Here is a 16,822-nt window from a genome sequence, read left to right as displayed (position 1 = left end):
GCACCCACTGATGGTGCAGGGCGATTGGGGACAGCGCCAGCAGCAGGTGCAAGCAGGGCCAGCGCCCTCATCAGGTGCAAGTGGCAGCTGCTGCCCAGATGGTCCCTCAGGAGCAGGGGGAGGTGGAGAAACCCTGAGGGGCAATTGGGCCAGCAGCCACCACTCCCACCCACTGACAGCACAGAGCGATCAGGACCGGTGCTGGGCACCAGCAGCAGGTGCAAGCACCAGGCGGGACTGCGGCCTAGCACTCGGGAGCAAAGTTTTCAGTAACTACCAGAGGCTTGCCCTGATGACAGCGACTGGTGCCCCTCCTTGTCTGGCGCCCCCACTCACCTGCTCCATCATCCTGCCGTGTCCAATACCCACCATGTTCCGCACTCTGCTCCCTGCTGCTGATGCCTGCCTTGTTCATAGTGCGCCCTCTGGTGGTCATAGCAACTGGCTATTTGGTTGTTCGGTTGTTCTGCCATTCGGTCTATTTGCATATTGGGATTTTATATATATAGATTTGTGATAAAAATTGAAGAAGACCTAAATCAATGGAGAGCAATACATATTCTAGAATGGAAGACTCAGTGTTATGAAGATGTTGTTTTATTCCCAAAGTAATATATAGATTGAATATGGTTCTCAAAAGGTGGGGTATGTGTGTGGGGTTTTTTTTGTTGTTTTTTTTTTGAGAAATTGACAAATTGGTTCTAAAATTTAATGGAAATACAAGTTCTTATAAGAATCACACTTTTCTCTATATTTTTTATTGAGTCAAACATTTTTTTAAAAAAAGAATGACAACATTGGGGGCTCTCACTCCCTGATTTTAAGACTTACTAAAAGCACCAATAATGAAAAAAAACAACACTATTGTATATCACAAGCCCAGTAATTTAAATTTGAAGCTAAGTTTTAAAATGGTATGTATAGATCCTGCCAAGTTCCATTAAAAGCCACAGTGTCATTTTTGGATTACAATTGAATAGAACAGGATCCAGCAGGATATTGTATCTTTTTTAATGGCAATACAAAGATTTTGTTTTTATCATTCTCCGGCTATGTTGTTATGGTAGTTATCTACTTTCACACAAAATCCTAGAAAATAATGTCTAATTCCATAGATTTATTGTTTTCTAAAGTAGCACGTTGTCTAGCTTTTCAATAATCATCAGAGAAGCTGTGAAAACCTAATCGTGTGTGCCTGTTTAGTTATGGATGGCTATGCATGTTACCTTCCCCACTGGAGTCTGAGCACTTTCTGCCTCAGCAGCGCCATCCTGTTCTGCTATGCACTAGTTCTACATCTGCCTCACATGTGATGAGTTCTTGCCAAGTGCCACTGGCTGGGCCGAGCACTCTATGTTGATTTTTACTTAATGCTCACAACAACCTGTGCCAGAAGTATATCATTCTGCGTTTTGCAGGTGAAGAAGCTGAGGTTAAAGAGTTTAAGTACCTTGCCCAGGTCATACAGTTAGTAAGTGATAAAGCAGGAACACCTCCAGGCAGTCTGGTCCAGGCCCCATTCTTTCAAGTACCACCTTCTTATAATTTGGAACATCCTAGTTGTGTCTTTCTCCAAGGTAGTAAGATGCATCAGGGAAAGATTATCTTGCTTATTTTAGTGTTCCTAGAATTTTCTTACTTATTGATTGGCTCATAAGTATGCAGTAAACAGTGGCTGAGTGAATACTAGAAAATTGCCAGTGGGCTTTTATGGGGAAAGGGGTCTACAAGTTTAGGCATATAATATGATACTTCCTTTTTAAGTGGTATAAAGAAAAAAAGAACACTAGTATATGACGTTTTAAGACAAGTTTCCATTTATTTTGTATTCCTGTCATTTAGTTTAGATTCTGCAGTCCAAATACCTCCCCATTCTTTGTCATGCTTCTTTTATGCAAAGATAAACTGGCTCTGGCTCTGTTCTTTTTTCTTTTATTCCCAATGTAATAATCCAAGGCTACATGCCTGCAAAGCTTTGAAAATACTATCAGTCTTTTTCCCTTGTTTCTTATTCATGACTTAAGCTTTTGGTGCCAAAAATAAAAGAAAAGAAAAAATTTAAAAAGCTAAGTGTGACCTTCCTATTCCATCAATCTCTAACCTTCCCAATGCAGTGTGGGTATGAGCTAAAAGTTCCAAGACCCAGACAGAAGTCTGTGGCATTAAAGGCTGGAACTTCAAGAGAAATTCTGAAGTGATTAATTGGTAGGTAGTGACCCTGAAACACACTATAGGAGTGAACCCTGGGACAGCTGGTGGAGGGTAAGCTGTGGGACTATCTGTGTGGGCACTGGAACCACCTGAAACATGCAGATATTTGACTAAAAAAAGGGAGTAGAAATCTAGATGGAGCCCTGTTGAGCCTTGCTCAGTTACTCTCAGCCGTTATGATGGAGACAGCCATGAGGAGAAACAGTAATAGCACTCAGGGATATCCACAGAAGGTGGGGTTCCATTTCTAATTGCATCAGGAAAACCCTTGGGAAAGAAGGTATTTGCTTTCACCGAGACAGTGAAGGGTCTGTGAGTCACGCGAAGGGACTGTAGGAAGACCAGATGTTTGCGTTGCTATCTCTGATGGGACACAACACACAAACCAGCCCCATAACACAAGGTAGCTACTGGGTTTCCAATGAGTTCTGTGTCTTTGCATAAGAAAGAAAAATGGGAGGAAAAGTGCACTGCTTAAAGCTTAGTGTCTGTATTTCTGTGGGGCTTGACTGAATAAGATAATATTTGCGCTCAGTTGATTGAGTATCGTCCCATATGCCCAAAGGTTGTGGGTTCTGTTTCTGGTCAGGGCACATACTTAGGTTTTGGGTTGGACCCCCGGTAGAGGAGAGTATGGGAGACAACTGATGTTTCTCTCTCTTTAAAATAAATCAGTGAAAACAAACATATTCTTAGGTGAGGATTAAAAAAAAAAAAAGACAATATTTGGTAAAAAAAAAATCAAAGTAAGTAATTTCTTAATTTATTAACATTTGAATTAATTTAGTATATTGCAACATTATTTGTTCTCATCAATTTTGTTTGTGAAAAATTTTTCTAAACCTCATAGGCCACAGAGTGAAATGAGGGTAAGAGCCATACCTGAGGCCTTTGGGCTTTGAGAAACCCCAGTTCTAAGCCTGACTGTGGTTTAGTCTTCTCATCTGTAAAATGGGGCCAGTACTCTCCATTGTAGGGATGTTCTTCAGATTAAAATGCCCATGTATACGCAACCTCTTGCACAGTGCCTTGCAGCAGGTAGGCACTCAGTAAATTGTACTGCTGCTGCCACCATCCACAGTTCTTCCATCCTGGGCCTGTTTAGATGAAGGGAAAAGCATATTTTGCTTAATTAGTAAAATACATCTGACCTTTAGAAATTTCTAAAGGCAGTGCTGGAAGGTTACTGTTTCCCACTCTGACATTTATACATAAGGAGACTTGGGAGGAACAAAATTAACAAAATTAACTACCATTATTTAAATAATAGCAATAATGCTAACAGTGCTTTCTGACCTCAAAGGCTAAGACGGGCAGTGCGTGCTGTGGACATAATCAAATGGTGTGCTTCTCTTTCCTTCCAGAATCTCCTTGCCTGTCAAAGCCACACTGTCTTCCATGGGACTTCCTTTGTGAACGGCTTCCATTGAAAAGACTGCGGTGAATACATTGCTTCAATCAAGTCCCTAAAGAACATTGTCTTCTGTCTGCTGGAGGTCTTAAGGTTTGTGTTAATTTTCCCATTTCTCTCACTGAAGATATTCATTCTGAGTAATATTTTAAAATGGGTAATAGTCCTTCTGTATTGCAACAAGAACTCTGGAAGTGGATTATGGACAGCCTGTAATCCTTTGATGTCATTGGGAGATGGATATCAATGAAAAGAAATTTGATATGCTACTTCTCATACTTATTACTCTGTACTCTGATGTTATAAGCTATTAAAAATAGAATATTCTCCGCATTGGCTTAAACAAATTTTACTTCTGCATTCATAGATTCTAACTGAACAGATTCAATAAATTTATATTGCATGCCCATATATATATATCAGATTTTGTTAAGTACTTTCAATTAGTTAAGGCCTTGTGGATGAATGATATTTTTGAAACATTGAAAATCAAAACTTCATTTGTCAATAACAATTAGTATTATCATTATGACTTTTTTCAAAGTATAAAAAGTCTCAGTGGCCACAATGCTTTCATTTAGTTCTAGCAAGGGCTGCTCACCCTATGATTTATAATGGTAGAAGAGGGTTATTGTTTCTTTTAATGGGTGTATATTAACAGCTTGAAAAATTACTAACAATAGTGTTGCTGACTCAAGGAAAAAGCTTGCTAGCAAACCCATTTGGAAGTACAAGTTTTGCTGTTGAGATGGTACAAGTAAAACACTTTTATTTTGAAAGTGCTTTCTGACAAAAGACCTACCCAAAGGATACATTCAATCCATGCATCTTTTATGGATGGAGAGGCTACAGCTTGGTACATTGAATGGACAAAAGCTAAATAAAGAGTGAGGGGAAAGGAACACAGCCCTTTCCCTGGAATAACACATTTTCCCCCACAAACATTTATTTCATTTGGTAGAACTTTTATTCTGTCCATGGTGACAAATATTCTCTCCCCTAAAAGCCCTTCACTGTGGCACTGTTCTTTTTGTGTGTGTGTATGTGTGCTTTCCCCCATTTTTTATTTCTACTGAGAAATCAAAGTAGATTTTACTGCGGCGTTGGGCTAGATTCCAGTTTTCCCACTGCACCCTTTGTGTTGGGACTCATGATTGACTTGCTTTGAAGTGTGAGGCATATGATGTGTATTAGGGAGAAAGTGGATGGGAACTTGTGCCTCCATCTTCAACTCTCCATTCTGTCAATGTGGTAGAATATTGTAATGTGTAGAAACCTAATAAGTGTATCCATAGAAACAGAAGTGCTGGAAAGGATTTGAGAAGCTACCTAAGTATTCCTCCCTTGTCTGCAAAGAAGATCTCACTTGAATTTTCTGAATCCAATGAGAATCTATTTGTTTTGAAACCTTCATATTTAGGTACTCACTTTTCTTTTGAACCTGATATAGATTCTTCTTTCTTAGACCTCGTTGTCAAGAAAGCCTAAGTAATTCCTAACCTCCTAGGATAGCAATTTATTTCTTCTTCCATGGAAAGAGAGAATTTATTGGTCAGAGTCCCTCTGTATCATCATAGACTCTGGTCACCCTTTTTCTCTTCCTATAAAACTGTAATCCTAAAATGTATTCTCACTGTTCTTTTCCAAGTCTCTTAAGTTCTCTATATTCCACTTAAGTTTAAGAGCTCAGACTTGTTGAAGGAGCATTAAAAATCATCTACTGGTATTTCTCAAAGGGTACACTATTGATATTTATGATGCAAGATCATACCATGGATTTTAGAATGGTTAATAGCCTTGGTTCCCAGGAACCAAAGTTAGCTCCCCAGGTCCTGCTCACTGTGATAACCAGATTCAGATATGCATTTCCCTGCACTGGGACCAGGACTGCCCAGACTGTAAACACCTCACTTAGAGTTAAAAATACTGAAAGTAGCAAAGTTGAATGAAGGTTGGAGCTGAGCCTAGACTTCAGCTTTGAGCTCTGGGCACCATTTCCTTCCCATTCTAGCATACCTCTACTCTGGGCTTACGTGTTTTTTAGCTGTCTAGAAGCACACTGACATGAACATGTATATATATGAATGCTTTTTTGGAGGCCCACAATTTCTGGTTTGGTGCTTAAAGGAGATCACTGTTGTTTGGTATGTGACCATGAATATGGGAAAGATAATATCAAAACTCAGTGCGGGAAAATAGCAGAGAGAGGACAACTCTGGGGATGTAGGGAAAAGATGGGGCCTGGACCAAAGGAAATGGTGGGACTGATGTTGTAAAGGTACCAGAGCAGTCACTGAGATAGAGAGGGCTAGAAAATCAAAAATCTGAGAGAAAACTGGAAAAAGTAAGTAACAAAGGAAGTACTTTTCACTGTCTTTTCACCATTCTGCCCAGTTTCCACTCTCTACTCCATGTCACTGAAATTGAGGATCAGTTTGTGGGGGGCTCATAGGGCCCTGACTGTAGCTGAAATTCTCTCCCTTGCCTCACCCACCTTCTGTCCTCCATCAGCGTTTCTGTCTTAGCCCTCACTACTTGTTGGAGGCCCCCACTTCGTCTGTTACGCATGCCGAGAATAGGACATGACTTGGTGACTTTTATTTCTCTGGATCCTTCCAAAGTGTCAAGTAAAGTTATAAATTAAAAGGAAAGATTTAGAAAAAATGAGCTTCCGGGAAGTTCTCCCACAGAAGCTTTCTTTAAGGCTCTGATCTCTTGAGACATTTACCATAATACAAGTACAATCCAAGCAGTCCATGGAAAAACAGATTCTCATTCACTGCTATTTTCTTTGAATTTAGCATAAAAATTCATTGAATTCCCTAGTACAGAGGTCACTTAATAACAGAATGAGAAGAATTCATGACTTAAAGGTACAGTTCTAAGCAGGGGTGTCTCCGTTGTTGTATTGGATTACACTTACTATCTGCCTCCACTCTCCCAAGACACACAGTAAGAGCAGAGCTGAGAAATGGGGGCTGGGTTACAGGAGTCTTCTGTGCTTCCTAGTAAAGTGAAGAGTCCTACGTGATAAGAGTTATCATCTATAAAAAGGCTACATTTATGGAGAGAGAAATAATAACACCAAAGGCTTTCCTTATCTTCTGTGATTTAATTATTTGAAGCTTTATGACCCAGTTCCTGAGCTGGATGTTTTATTTTGTTTTTTAATTTAATTTTATTGTTTAAAGTATTACATATAGTAGTACATATATCTCCTTCCCCCCCCCATTGACCTTCCCCCAGCCTCAGCTACCCCCTGTCACATGCGCTCATCCCACCCCACCCCCAGTGTCTTGTGTCCATTGGTTATGCTTATATGCATGCATATAAGTCCTTCTGTTGATCTCTTTCCCCCTCTCCCCAACACTCCCCAGCCTTCCTACTGTAATTTGACAGTATGTTCGATGCTTTACTGCCTCTGTATCTATCTTTTTGTTCATCTATCTAATAATAGAGTAGTATGCAAATCATCACTCCGCTACACTCACAAGCCACGCCCACCAGCCACGCCCCAGCCACGCCCACCATTCAATCTGAGTGAGTATGCAGTTAAACTGAAAACATGGCGGCAGCCCCGCCCCCCAGCCTCTCCAGGTCTCTGGGAGTTGGAGAAGTCAGGCGCCAGCGCCAGAGGCTGGCTGCAGCCACAGAGACCAAGAAGCCGCCTGCCCCAGGATCCCAGGCTGCAGCCAGCCTCAGAAGCCTCAGGTCCGCCTGCCCAACGTCCTGGGGAGACGGAGAAACTGGGCTCCAGCGCCTGAGGCTGGCGGCAGCCACAGAGACCAAGAAGCTGCCCGTCCCATGATCCCAGGCTGCAGCCAGCCTCAGAAGCCTTAGGTCCGCCTGCCTCACATCCACCTGCCCCACGTCCTGGGAAGACGGAGAAACTGGGCTCCAGCGCCTGAGGCTGGCGGCAGCCACAGAGACCAAGAAGCTGCCCGTCCCATGATCCTAGGCTGCAGCCAGCCTCAGAAGCCTTAGGTCCGCCTGCCTCACATCCACCTGCCCCACGTCCTGGGAAGACGGAGAAACTGGGCTCCAGCGCCTGAGGCTGGCGGCAGCCACAGAGACCAAGAAGCCGCCTGCCCCATGATCCCAAGCTGCAGCCAGCCTCAGAAGCCTCAGGTCCGCCTGCCCAACGTCCTGGGGAGACGGAGAAACTGGGCTCCAGCGCCTGAGACTGGCTGCAGCCACGGAGACCAAGCAGCCACCTGCCCCGTGATCCCAGGCCTCAGCCAGCCTCAGAAGCCTTAGGTCCGCCTGCCTCACATCCACCTGCCCCACGTCCTGGGAAGACGGAGAAACCGGGCCCTGCACCTGAGGCTGGGTGCGGCCGGGAGACCAAGAAGCTGCCCGTCCCATGATCCCAGGCTGCAGCCAGCCTCAGAAGCCTCAGGTCCGCCTGCCCAACGTCCTGGGGAGACGGAGAAACTGGGCCCCAGCACCTGAGGCTGGCTGCAGCCACGGAGACCAAGAAGCTGCCTGCCCCGTGATCTCAGGCCTCAGCCAGCTGGAGAAGCGGTTCACCCCACGTCCTGGGGGAGACAAGAAACCAGGTGCCAGTGCCTGAGGCTGGCTGCAGCCCGGGAGATGAAGAAGCCGCCTGCCCTGTGATCCCAGGCTGCAGCCAGCAGCAGAAACCTCAGGTCCGCCTGCCCCACCTCCTGGGGGAGACTGAGAAACCTGGCCTCAGCGCCTGAGGCTGGCTGCGACCTGGGAGATGAAGAAGCCACCTGCCCCGTGATCCCAAGCCGCAGCCAGCTGGAGAAGCCGCCCTCCCCACGTCCTGGGGGAGACAAGAAACCGGGTGCCAGTACCTGAGGGTGGATGCGATCTGGGAGATGAAGAAGCCACTTGCCCTATGATCCCAGGCTACAGCCAGCTGGAGAAGCTGCCCACCCCATGTCCACCCGCCCCACGTCCTGGGAGAGATGGAGAAACCGGGCACCAGTACCTGAGGCTGGCTGCAGCCCGGGATATGGAGAAGCCGCCCACCCTGCGGTCCTGGGCACCAGTACCTGTGGCTGGCTGCAGCCCGGGAGATGGAGAAGCCGCCCACCCTGCGGTCCTGGGCACCAGTACCTGTGGCTGGCTGTGGCCTGGGAGACAGAGAAGCCACCCACCCTGCGGTCCTGGGCACCAGCACCTGCGGCTGGCTGTGGCCTGGGAGACAGAGAAGCCGCTCACCCTGTGGTCCAGGTGCCAGCACCTGCAGCTGGCTACAGCATCGTAGATGGAGAATCCGCCCACCCTGCAGTCCCAGGCACCAGCACCTGTGGCTGGCTGTGGCCTGGGAGACAAAGAAGCCGCCCACCCTGCAGTCCTGGGCGCCAGCACTTGCAGCTGCAGCACAGGCGAAGCCCCCTGTCCACCATCCCCTAAGGCTGCAGCCAGCCTGGGCGCCTATGGCTGACCAGAGGGAGAGAAGCCCAGATCCTGGGTGCCTGTGGTCAGCTGGAGGAGGGAATCCTGGGTACCAGGTGTGGGCCGAGGCAGAGGTAGTTAGGGGCAATCAAGCCAGCAGGGGAGCAGTTAGGGACAATCAGGCTGGTAGGCAGAAGCAGTTAGGGGCAATCAGGCAGGCAGGTGAGCGGTTAGGAGCCAGCAGTTCTGAATTGTGAGAGGGATGTCCAACTGCTGGTTATCCCATGAGGGGTCCCAGATTGGAGAGGGTGCAGGCCAGGCTGAGGGACACACTCCCCGCTGCCCCCCCCCCGTGCACGAATTTCGTGCACCGGGCCTCTAGTCAGGTTATAATGTTCTTTATTTTCCATAAATGAGTTAGATCATGTGGTATTTTTCTTTCATTGCCTGGCTTATTTCACTTAGCATAATGCTCTCCAGTTCCATCCATGCTGCTGCAAATGGTAGGAATTCCTTCTTTTTTATAGAAGCATAGTATTCCATTGTATAGATGTACCATAGTTTTCTAATCCACTTATCTGCTGATGGGCATTTAGGCTGTTTCCAAATCTTAGCTATGGTGAATTGTGCTGCTATGAACATAGGGGTGCATATATCCTTTCTGATTGGTGTTTCTAGTTTCTTGGGATATGTTCCTAGAAGTGGGATTACTGGGTCAAATGGGAGTTCCATTTTCAGTTTTTTGAGGAAACTCCATACTGTTCTCCACAGTGGCTGCACCAGTCTGCATTCCCACCAGCAGTGCACGAGGGTTCCTTTTTCTCCACATCCTCACCAGCACTTGTCGTTTGTTGATTTGTTGATTGCCATTCTGACAGGTGTGAGATGGTATCTCATTGTTGTTTTGATTTGCATTTCTCGAATAATTAGTGACTTTGAGCATGTCTTCATATGTCTCTTGGCCTTCCTTATGTCTTCTTTCAAAAAGTTTCTATTTAGGTCCATTGCCCATTTTTTTTATTGGTTCATTTATCTTCCTTTTATTAAGTTGTATGAGTTCCCTGTAAATGTTGGAGATTAAACCTTTATCAGTGATAACATTTACAGATATGTTCTCCCATACAGTGGGCTTTCTTGTTGTTTTGTTGATGGTTTCTTTTGCTGTGCAAAAGCTTTTTATTTTGATGTAGTCCCATTTGTTTATTTTCTCTTTAGTTTCCATTGCCCTATGAGCGGTATCCAAGAAATTGCTTCGACATACGTCTGAGATTTCTCTGCCTGTGGATTCCTCTAGTATTTTTATAGTTTCCTGTCTTATGTTTAAGTCCTTTATCCATTTTGAGTTTGTTTTTGTGTATGGTGTAAGTTGGTGGTCTAGTTTCTTTTCTTTTCTTTTTTTTTTTTTTTTTTTTGCATGTATCTGTCCAATTTCCCAACTCCATTTATTGAAGAGACTGTCTTGGCTCCATTGTATGTTCATGCCTCCTTTGTCAAATATTAATTGAGCATAGTGGATTGGGTCAATATCTGGGTTCTCTGTTCTATTCCATTGGTCTATATGCCTGTTCTTGTGCCAGTACCAGGCTGTTTTGAGATTTGGAATACACCCAAATAGCTTTGTAATACAGCTTGAAATCTGGTATTGAGATCTCACCTACATTGTTCTTTCTCAGGATTGCTATGGCTATTTGGGGTCTTTTTTTATTCCAGATAAATTTTTGGAGAGTTCTTTCCAGGTCTATGAAATATGCCATTGGTATTTTAATGGGGATTGCATTGAATCTATAGATTGTTTTGGGTAGTATGGACATTTTAATGATGTTGATTCTACCAATCCAATGAACATGGTATGTTCTTCCATCTGTTTATGTCTTCCTCTATCTCTTTTTTCAGTGTCCTGTAGTTTTCTGCATATAGGTCTTTTACCTCCTTAGTAAAGTTTATTCCTAGGTATCTTAATTTTTTTGGTGCGATGGTAAATGGGATTGCTTTTTTAGTCTCTATTTCTGTAAGTTCACTATTGGTGTATAGAAATGCCATAGATTTCTTGGCGTTAATGTTGTATCCCGCTACATTGCCGAATTCATTTATGAAGTCTAATAGTTTTTTGATGGAGTCCTTAGGGTTTTTTATGTACAATATCATGTCATCTGTGAATAAGGAGAGTTTTACTTCTTCTTTTTCAATTTGGATGCCTTTTATTTCTTCTTCTTGTCTAATTGCAATGGCTAATACTTCCAGTACTATGCTGAACAGGAGTGGTGAGAGTGGGCATCCCTGTCTTGTTCCTGTTCTTAGGGGAAATGGTTTTAGTTTTTGTCCATTGAGTATGATGTTGGCTGTGGGTTTGTCATATATGGCTTTTATTACGTTGAGGTATGATCCTTCTATTCCCACCTTGCTGAGAGTTTTTATCAAAAATGGGTGTTGGATTTTGTCAAATGCTTTTTCTGTATCAATTGATATGACTATGTGGTTTTTATCTCTCAATTTGTTTATGTGATATATCACATTTATTGACTTGTGGATATTGTACCATGCTTGCATCCCTGGGATAAATCTTACTTGGTCATGGTGTATGATATTTCTGATGTATTGCTGAATCTGATTTGCTAGAATTTTGTTGAGGATTTTGGCATCTATGTTCATGAGGGATATTGGCCTGTAATTATCTTTTTTTGTGGTGTCTTTATCTGGTTTTGGTATTAGGGTGATGCTGGCTTCATAGAATGAGCTTGGAAGTGTTCCTTCCTCTTGAATTCTTTGGAATAGTCTGAGGAGGATAGGTTTAAGTTCTTCCTTGAATGCTTGGTAAAGCTCCCCTGTGAAGCTGTCTGGCCCTGGGCTTTTGTTTGCTGGAAGCTTTTTGATGACTGCTTCAATTTCTTCCATAGTTATTGGCCTATTGAGATGTTTAGATTCTTCCTGATTGAGTTTTGGAAGGTTGTATTTTTCTAGGAATATGTCCATTTCCTCCAGGTTGTCCAGTTTGTTGGAATAGAGTTGTTCATAGTATTTTTTTTTAACAATTCTTTGTATTTCTGTGGGTTCTGTTGTTATTTCTCCTCTTTCTTTTCTGATTTTGTTTATTTGGATCCTCTCTGTTTGCTTCTTGGTGAGGCTGGCTAGAGGTTCATCAATCTTGTTTATCCTTTCAAAGAACCAGCTCTTGGTTTTGTTGATCTTTTGTATTGTTTTTTTGGTCTCTATGTCATTTATCTCTGCTCTGATCTTTATTATTTCCTTCCTTCTGCTTACACTGCACTTTTCTTGTTGCTCTTTTTCTAACTCTTTGAGTTGTAAGGTTAGGTAATTTATTACCATTGTTTCTTGTTTTTTTGTGTGTGTTTTTTTTTTTTTTTTTTGCAGTAGGTTATAGAGCTATGAACTTCCCTCTCAAGACTGCTTTCTCTGTGTCCCATAGATTTTGGATTTTTGTGTTTTCATTTTCGTTTGTTGCCATGATGTTTTTTATTTCTTCTTTGATATCTCTGGTAACCCCGTCATTGTTTAATAGCATGCTGTTCAGTCTCCATGTGTTTGATTTCTTTGGATTGTTTTTATTGTAGTTTATTTCCAGTTTTATGCCACTGTGATCTGAGAAGATGCTTGATATGATTTCTATCTTCTTGAATTTGAAGAGACTTTGCCTATGACCCAACATATGGTCTATCTTTGAAAATGACCCATGTGCACTTGAGAAGAATGTATATTCTGTGGCTTTGGGGTGAAATGTTCTGAAGATGTCAATTAATTCCATCTGGTCTAGTGAGTCATTTAAGATTGATGTTTCTTTGTTGAGGTTTTGTTTAGAGGATTTGTCCAATGGTGATATGGGGTGTTAAAGTCCCCTACTATGATTGTATTGCTGTCAATCTCTCCCTTGATATCCTCCAGGAGTTTTTTTTTTAATGTATTTGGGTGCTCCTGTATTGGGTGCGTATATGTTTACCAGAGTTATTTCTTCTTGTTGGATTGCTCCCTTTAGTATTATGAAGTGGCCTTCCTTATCTCTTTTTATGTCTTCCTTATCTCTTTTTATGTCTCTTCACTTTGAAATCTAATTTGTTAGATATAAGTATTGCTACCCCAGCTTTGTTTTCATTTCCATTCGCCTGGAAAACCTTTTTCCATCCCTTCACCATCAGTCTGTGTGTGTCTTTTTTTCTGAGGTGGGTTTCCTGTATACAGCAGATATATGGGTCATGTTTTCTTATCCACTCAGTTACCCTATGTCTTTTGATTGGGGCATTTAATCCATTTACATTTAAAGTTATTATTGATAGGTACTTGTTTGTTGCCATTTTTATTCTTTGCCCCTGTGTTCCTTCTTTACTTCCTATTTCTTCTTTTTACACCAGACCCTTCAGCATTTCTTGCAATAAACTCCCTTAGTCCTTTTTTGTCTGTGAAGCTCCTGATTCCACCTTCAATGTTGAATGATAGCCTTGCTGGGTATAATATTCTTGGATTCAGCCCCTTGCTTTTCATCACTTTGTATATTTCATTCCATTCCCTGCTGGCCTGGTGTATTTCTGTTGAAAAATCAGTTGATATTCTAATAGGAGATCCCTTATAGGTAACTTTCTGTCTCTCTCCGGCAGCCTTTAAGATTCTTACTTTATTGTTGGTGTTTGCCAATTTAATTATGATGTGTCTTGGTATCAGTCTACTGGAGTTCAACTTGTTTGGGACTCTATGTACTTCTTGGACTTGCATAGTTTTTTTCTTGCCAATATCAGGGAATTTTTCTGTCATTATTTCTTCAAACAGGTTTTCTATTCCTTGCTTCTCTACCTCTCCTTCTGGTACCCCTATTATGCGAATGTTGTTTCGTTTTGTGTTGTCCCAAAGCTCCCTTAGGCTCTCCTCTTGCTTTTTAAGTCTTCTTTCCAGTTGCTGCTGTTTGTGTGTTTTTTCCTACCTTGTCTTCTAATTAGCTGATGCGGTCCTCAGCCTCTTCTCGTCTACTGTTTAAGCCTTCCATTGTGTTCTTTATTGCAGCTATGTCGTTCTTCATCTCCTCTTGGTTCCTTTTCATGTTGGTGATATTCTCATTCAGCTCCTTATAGTTCTCATTGAGTTGTGTGTATTGGTCATCCAGCCATTTAAACATCCTTATAACCATTACTCTGAATTCTTTCTCTGATATGCTGCTAGCCTCAATTTCATTTAACTCCCTTTCTGGTGATTCCTCTTTTTCTTTCCTTTGGGGATTGCTTTTTTTGTCTTCCCGTGTTTTGCTGTAACATTTTAATTGTAGGTCCGATTGGTTTGATACTCAGGTTCTTTTGGGGATGGTGCTACTGGTGTGATCTCTCAGGTCTACTGGGCTTGGTAATCTAGTGTAGCTCCCTACTTGAGCTATTTGGGTTCTCTTGATGTAGGCCTGTGAGCTGGAAAGGTACAACTGCGGTGTCTAGAAGTCAGCAGCCATGGAGGGGGGTGTCCCAATTTTTGCTGTCTTGCGCCCTTGATTAAAATCGTGCGTGTCCAGCCGGGACTCACAGTGGCACCCAGGAATCGTCTGTTGGGGTGATGGGTCTCAGGAGGCCAGCGTTCTGGAAAGGTGTGACTGTGGTGTCCAGAGTTCTGTAGTTGTGGGGTGGGCAGACTCAGCTTTTGCTGCTGCATCTGTGGTGGATATGTGCACGCTCCCAGTGGAGGATCACAGGGGCACCCGTGATGTGTTTGCCAGTGAGGGTCACTGAAGTACTCTGAAGGCCCCTGGCACTGAAGCCGCATAATTGAGACATCTGTGTGCAGGTATCCAAGATGAGTGAATTCAGAATTTTTACTGCCAGTGTGAGTGCGTCCCTGTTTGTCCAAGGTCACACCCAGCAAGGACTCACAGCAGCTCCCACAAGCGCCCTGTGGATAGATGGGCTCAGGGTGCCTGCCCTTTGGAAATACGTGTGGACTGGTGGTGCGTTTGCCTGCACAGAGCTCTGACGCACTTTCAGGGGCCCTGGCGCTGAAGTTAAGCGGCTAGGGTGTATGTGGGCAGTTATTCAGGAGAAAGGAGTTCAGAATTTCTACTGCGGGGCAGCATGTCCTTGTCTGTACAGAATCACACCCAGCAGGGACTCAAAGCAGCTCCCCAGAGGACCCTGTGGATATATGGGCTCAGGGTACCTGCCCTTTAGAAATGTGCGCATCTGTGGAGGTGAGTTTGCTGGCACAGAGCTTGATGCACTTTGAGGGGGCCTGGCACTGAAGTTACACTGCTGGGGTGTCTGTGTGCAGGTATCCAGGATGAGTGAATTCAGAATTTCTACTGCCGGGGGCAGTGCATCCCTGTTTGTCCAAGATCACACCCAGCAAAAACTCACAGGAGCTCCCACAAGTGCCCTGTGGATAGATGGTCTCTGGGTGCCTGCCCTTTGGAAATGTGCATATCTGTGGTGGTGTGTTTGCCGGGTGCAGAGCTCTGACACACTTTGAGGGGCCCTGGTGATGAAGTTACACAGCTGGGGTATCTGCGGGCAGTTATTCAGGAGAAGGGACTTCAGAATTTCTACTGCGGGGCAGTGCATCCTTGTCTGTACAGAATCACACCCAGCAGGGGCTCAAAACAGCTCTCCAGAGGACTCTGTGGATATATGGGCTCAGGGTGCCTGTTCTTTGGAAATGCTCATGTCTGTGGCGGTGAGTTTGCCATGAGCCAGATGTTTTAAACATGGTGATTCTCCTGACCTGCCTTCTTTTGTGCACAGGACACCAAGTTATATTTGACTTCTCATACTTCCCCATTTCCTGCAATGCACTACTGGCTCTATAAACATGGCAGAGTAAATATTAGCTTTATGAGACCATGTTCCTTTGCTAGTTGAAAAATAGCATATAATTAAAAAAATACAGGATGTAATATTGAAAATTATAGGTCAATATGCCCTCTTATTGTGGGTATATATCTTATTCTCATGCATGGAGACTACTTTCTTAGAAAAATGTGTGCTGTGTAATACCACTTGTTTATATGATATATTTCCACCCCTCATATTTAACAATATATCTCAAGTGACTCTTGCCTCACCAGTGAAATTTATCAGACTTATTTACCACTATGACAAAAACAAAAACAAAAACTTCTGGTTTCTTGCTATTAATTTTAAGAATTACATGTAATCCAAAGTTAATAAAATGTTTGTGAGTTCCCTCCCTGTTTGAGTTGCCAAGTATCCAATGAGCTCCTCGGAATTACATTAGAAAATGTTTATTGGCAATTTTGAAGGAAAAGTAAGTCTTAGTGAGGATTGGTTTTTTTTTTTAAATCAATTGTAGTCTTGCACAGCTACTCAGTATTTTAAGTGTACAAATTATTATTCCAAAGTTCTGACTCTAATCATACCTTTTCAAAAGCAATCAAAATGTAGCATTCATTAGCTTTGTCTCTTAAATCTCACAGCCACACCCTGTAATGAAGAAAAAGAGTAACCCATATGGATGTTATGTGAGTTAAAACACTTTTTAAAAGGATTCAGTATAATTACGTTCAGATAATTCACTTCTATCTGGAAATAATCATCCATTTGCAAAATTGCCACTGACTTATCATATCAGAAAAAGTCTTTTCTTCCACATTAAGTCTCTATTGCTCCTCTTGTTAAAGATAAAAAATAATCAGCCTTTTGTATTCTGGACTCAAAAGTAAGAAAATTGGACTTATTGTAACAGCTCCTTCTAATCACCCGAATTTCTACAGCATTTTTCTTTTAAACCATAAATTTTTAAAAATATATTTATTTTTTAAATTAAAACAATTTTAGTTACAGTTGACATACAATATTATATTGGTTTCAGGTTAATTTTTATTATGAAGTATTTTAAACT

The 16,822-nt window shown here is 42.8% G+C and overlaps 1 protein-coding gene across 2 annotated transcripts in view; it reads left to right on the top strand.

Moving 5' to 3' along the window:
* The window catches only part of ENOX1 (ecto-NOX disulfide-thiol exchanger 1), a 587,874-nt gene that overhangs the window by 281,614 nt on the left and 289,438 nt on the right, over positions 1-16,822 (top strand). For both annotated transcript variants that reach the window (XM_079778563.1, XM_079778564.1), the window contains exon 3: positions 3,576-3,715. The gene's annotated coding sequence lies outside the window, so the exon portion shown is untranslated. The remainder of the gene's footprint in view (positions 1-3,575; positions 3,716-16,822) is intronic.

Source organism: Cnephaeus nilssonii (genome assembly GCF_951640355.1).
Source record: "Cnephaeus nilssonii genome assembly, chromosome: 8".
Classification (NCBI taxonomy): Eukaryota; Metazoa; Chordata; class Mammalia; order Chiroptera; family Vespertilionidae; genus Cnephaeus; species Cnephaeus nilssonii.
Note: the sequence above shows the minus strand (reverse complement) of the source record. Positions and strands in the feature narration are given on the sequence as shown.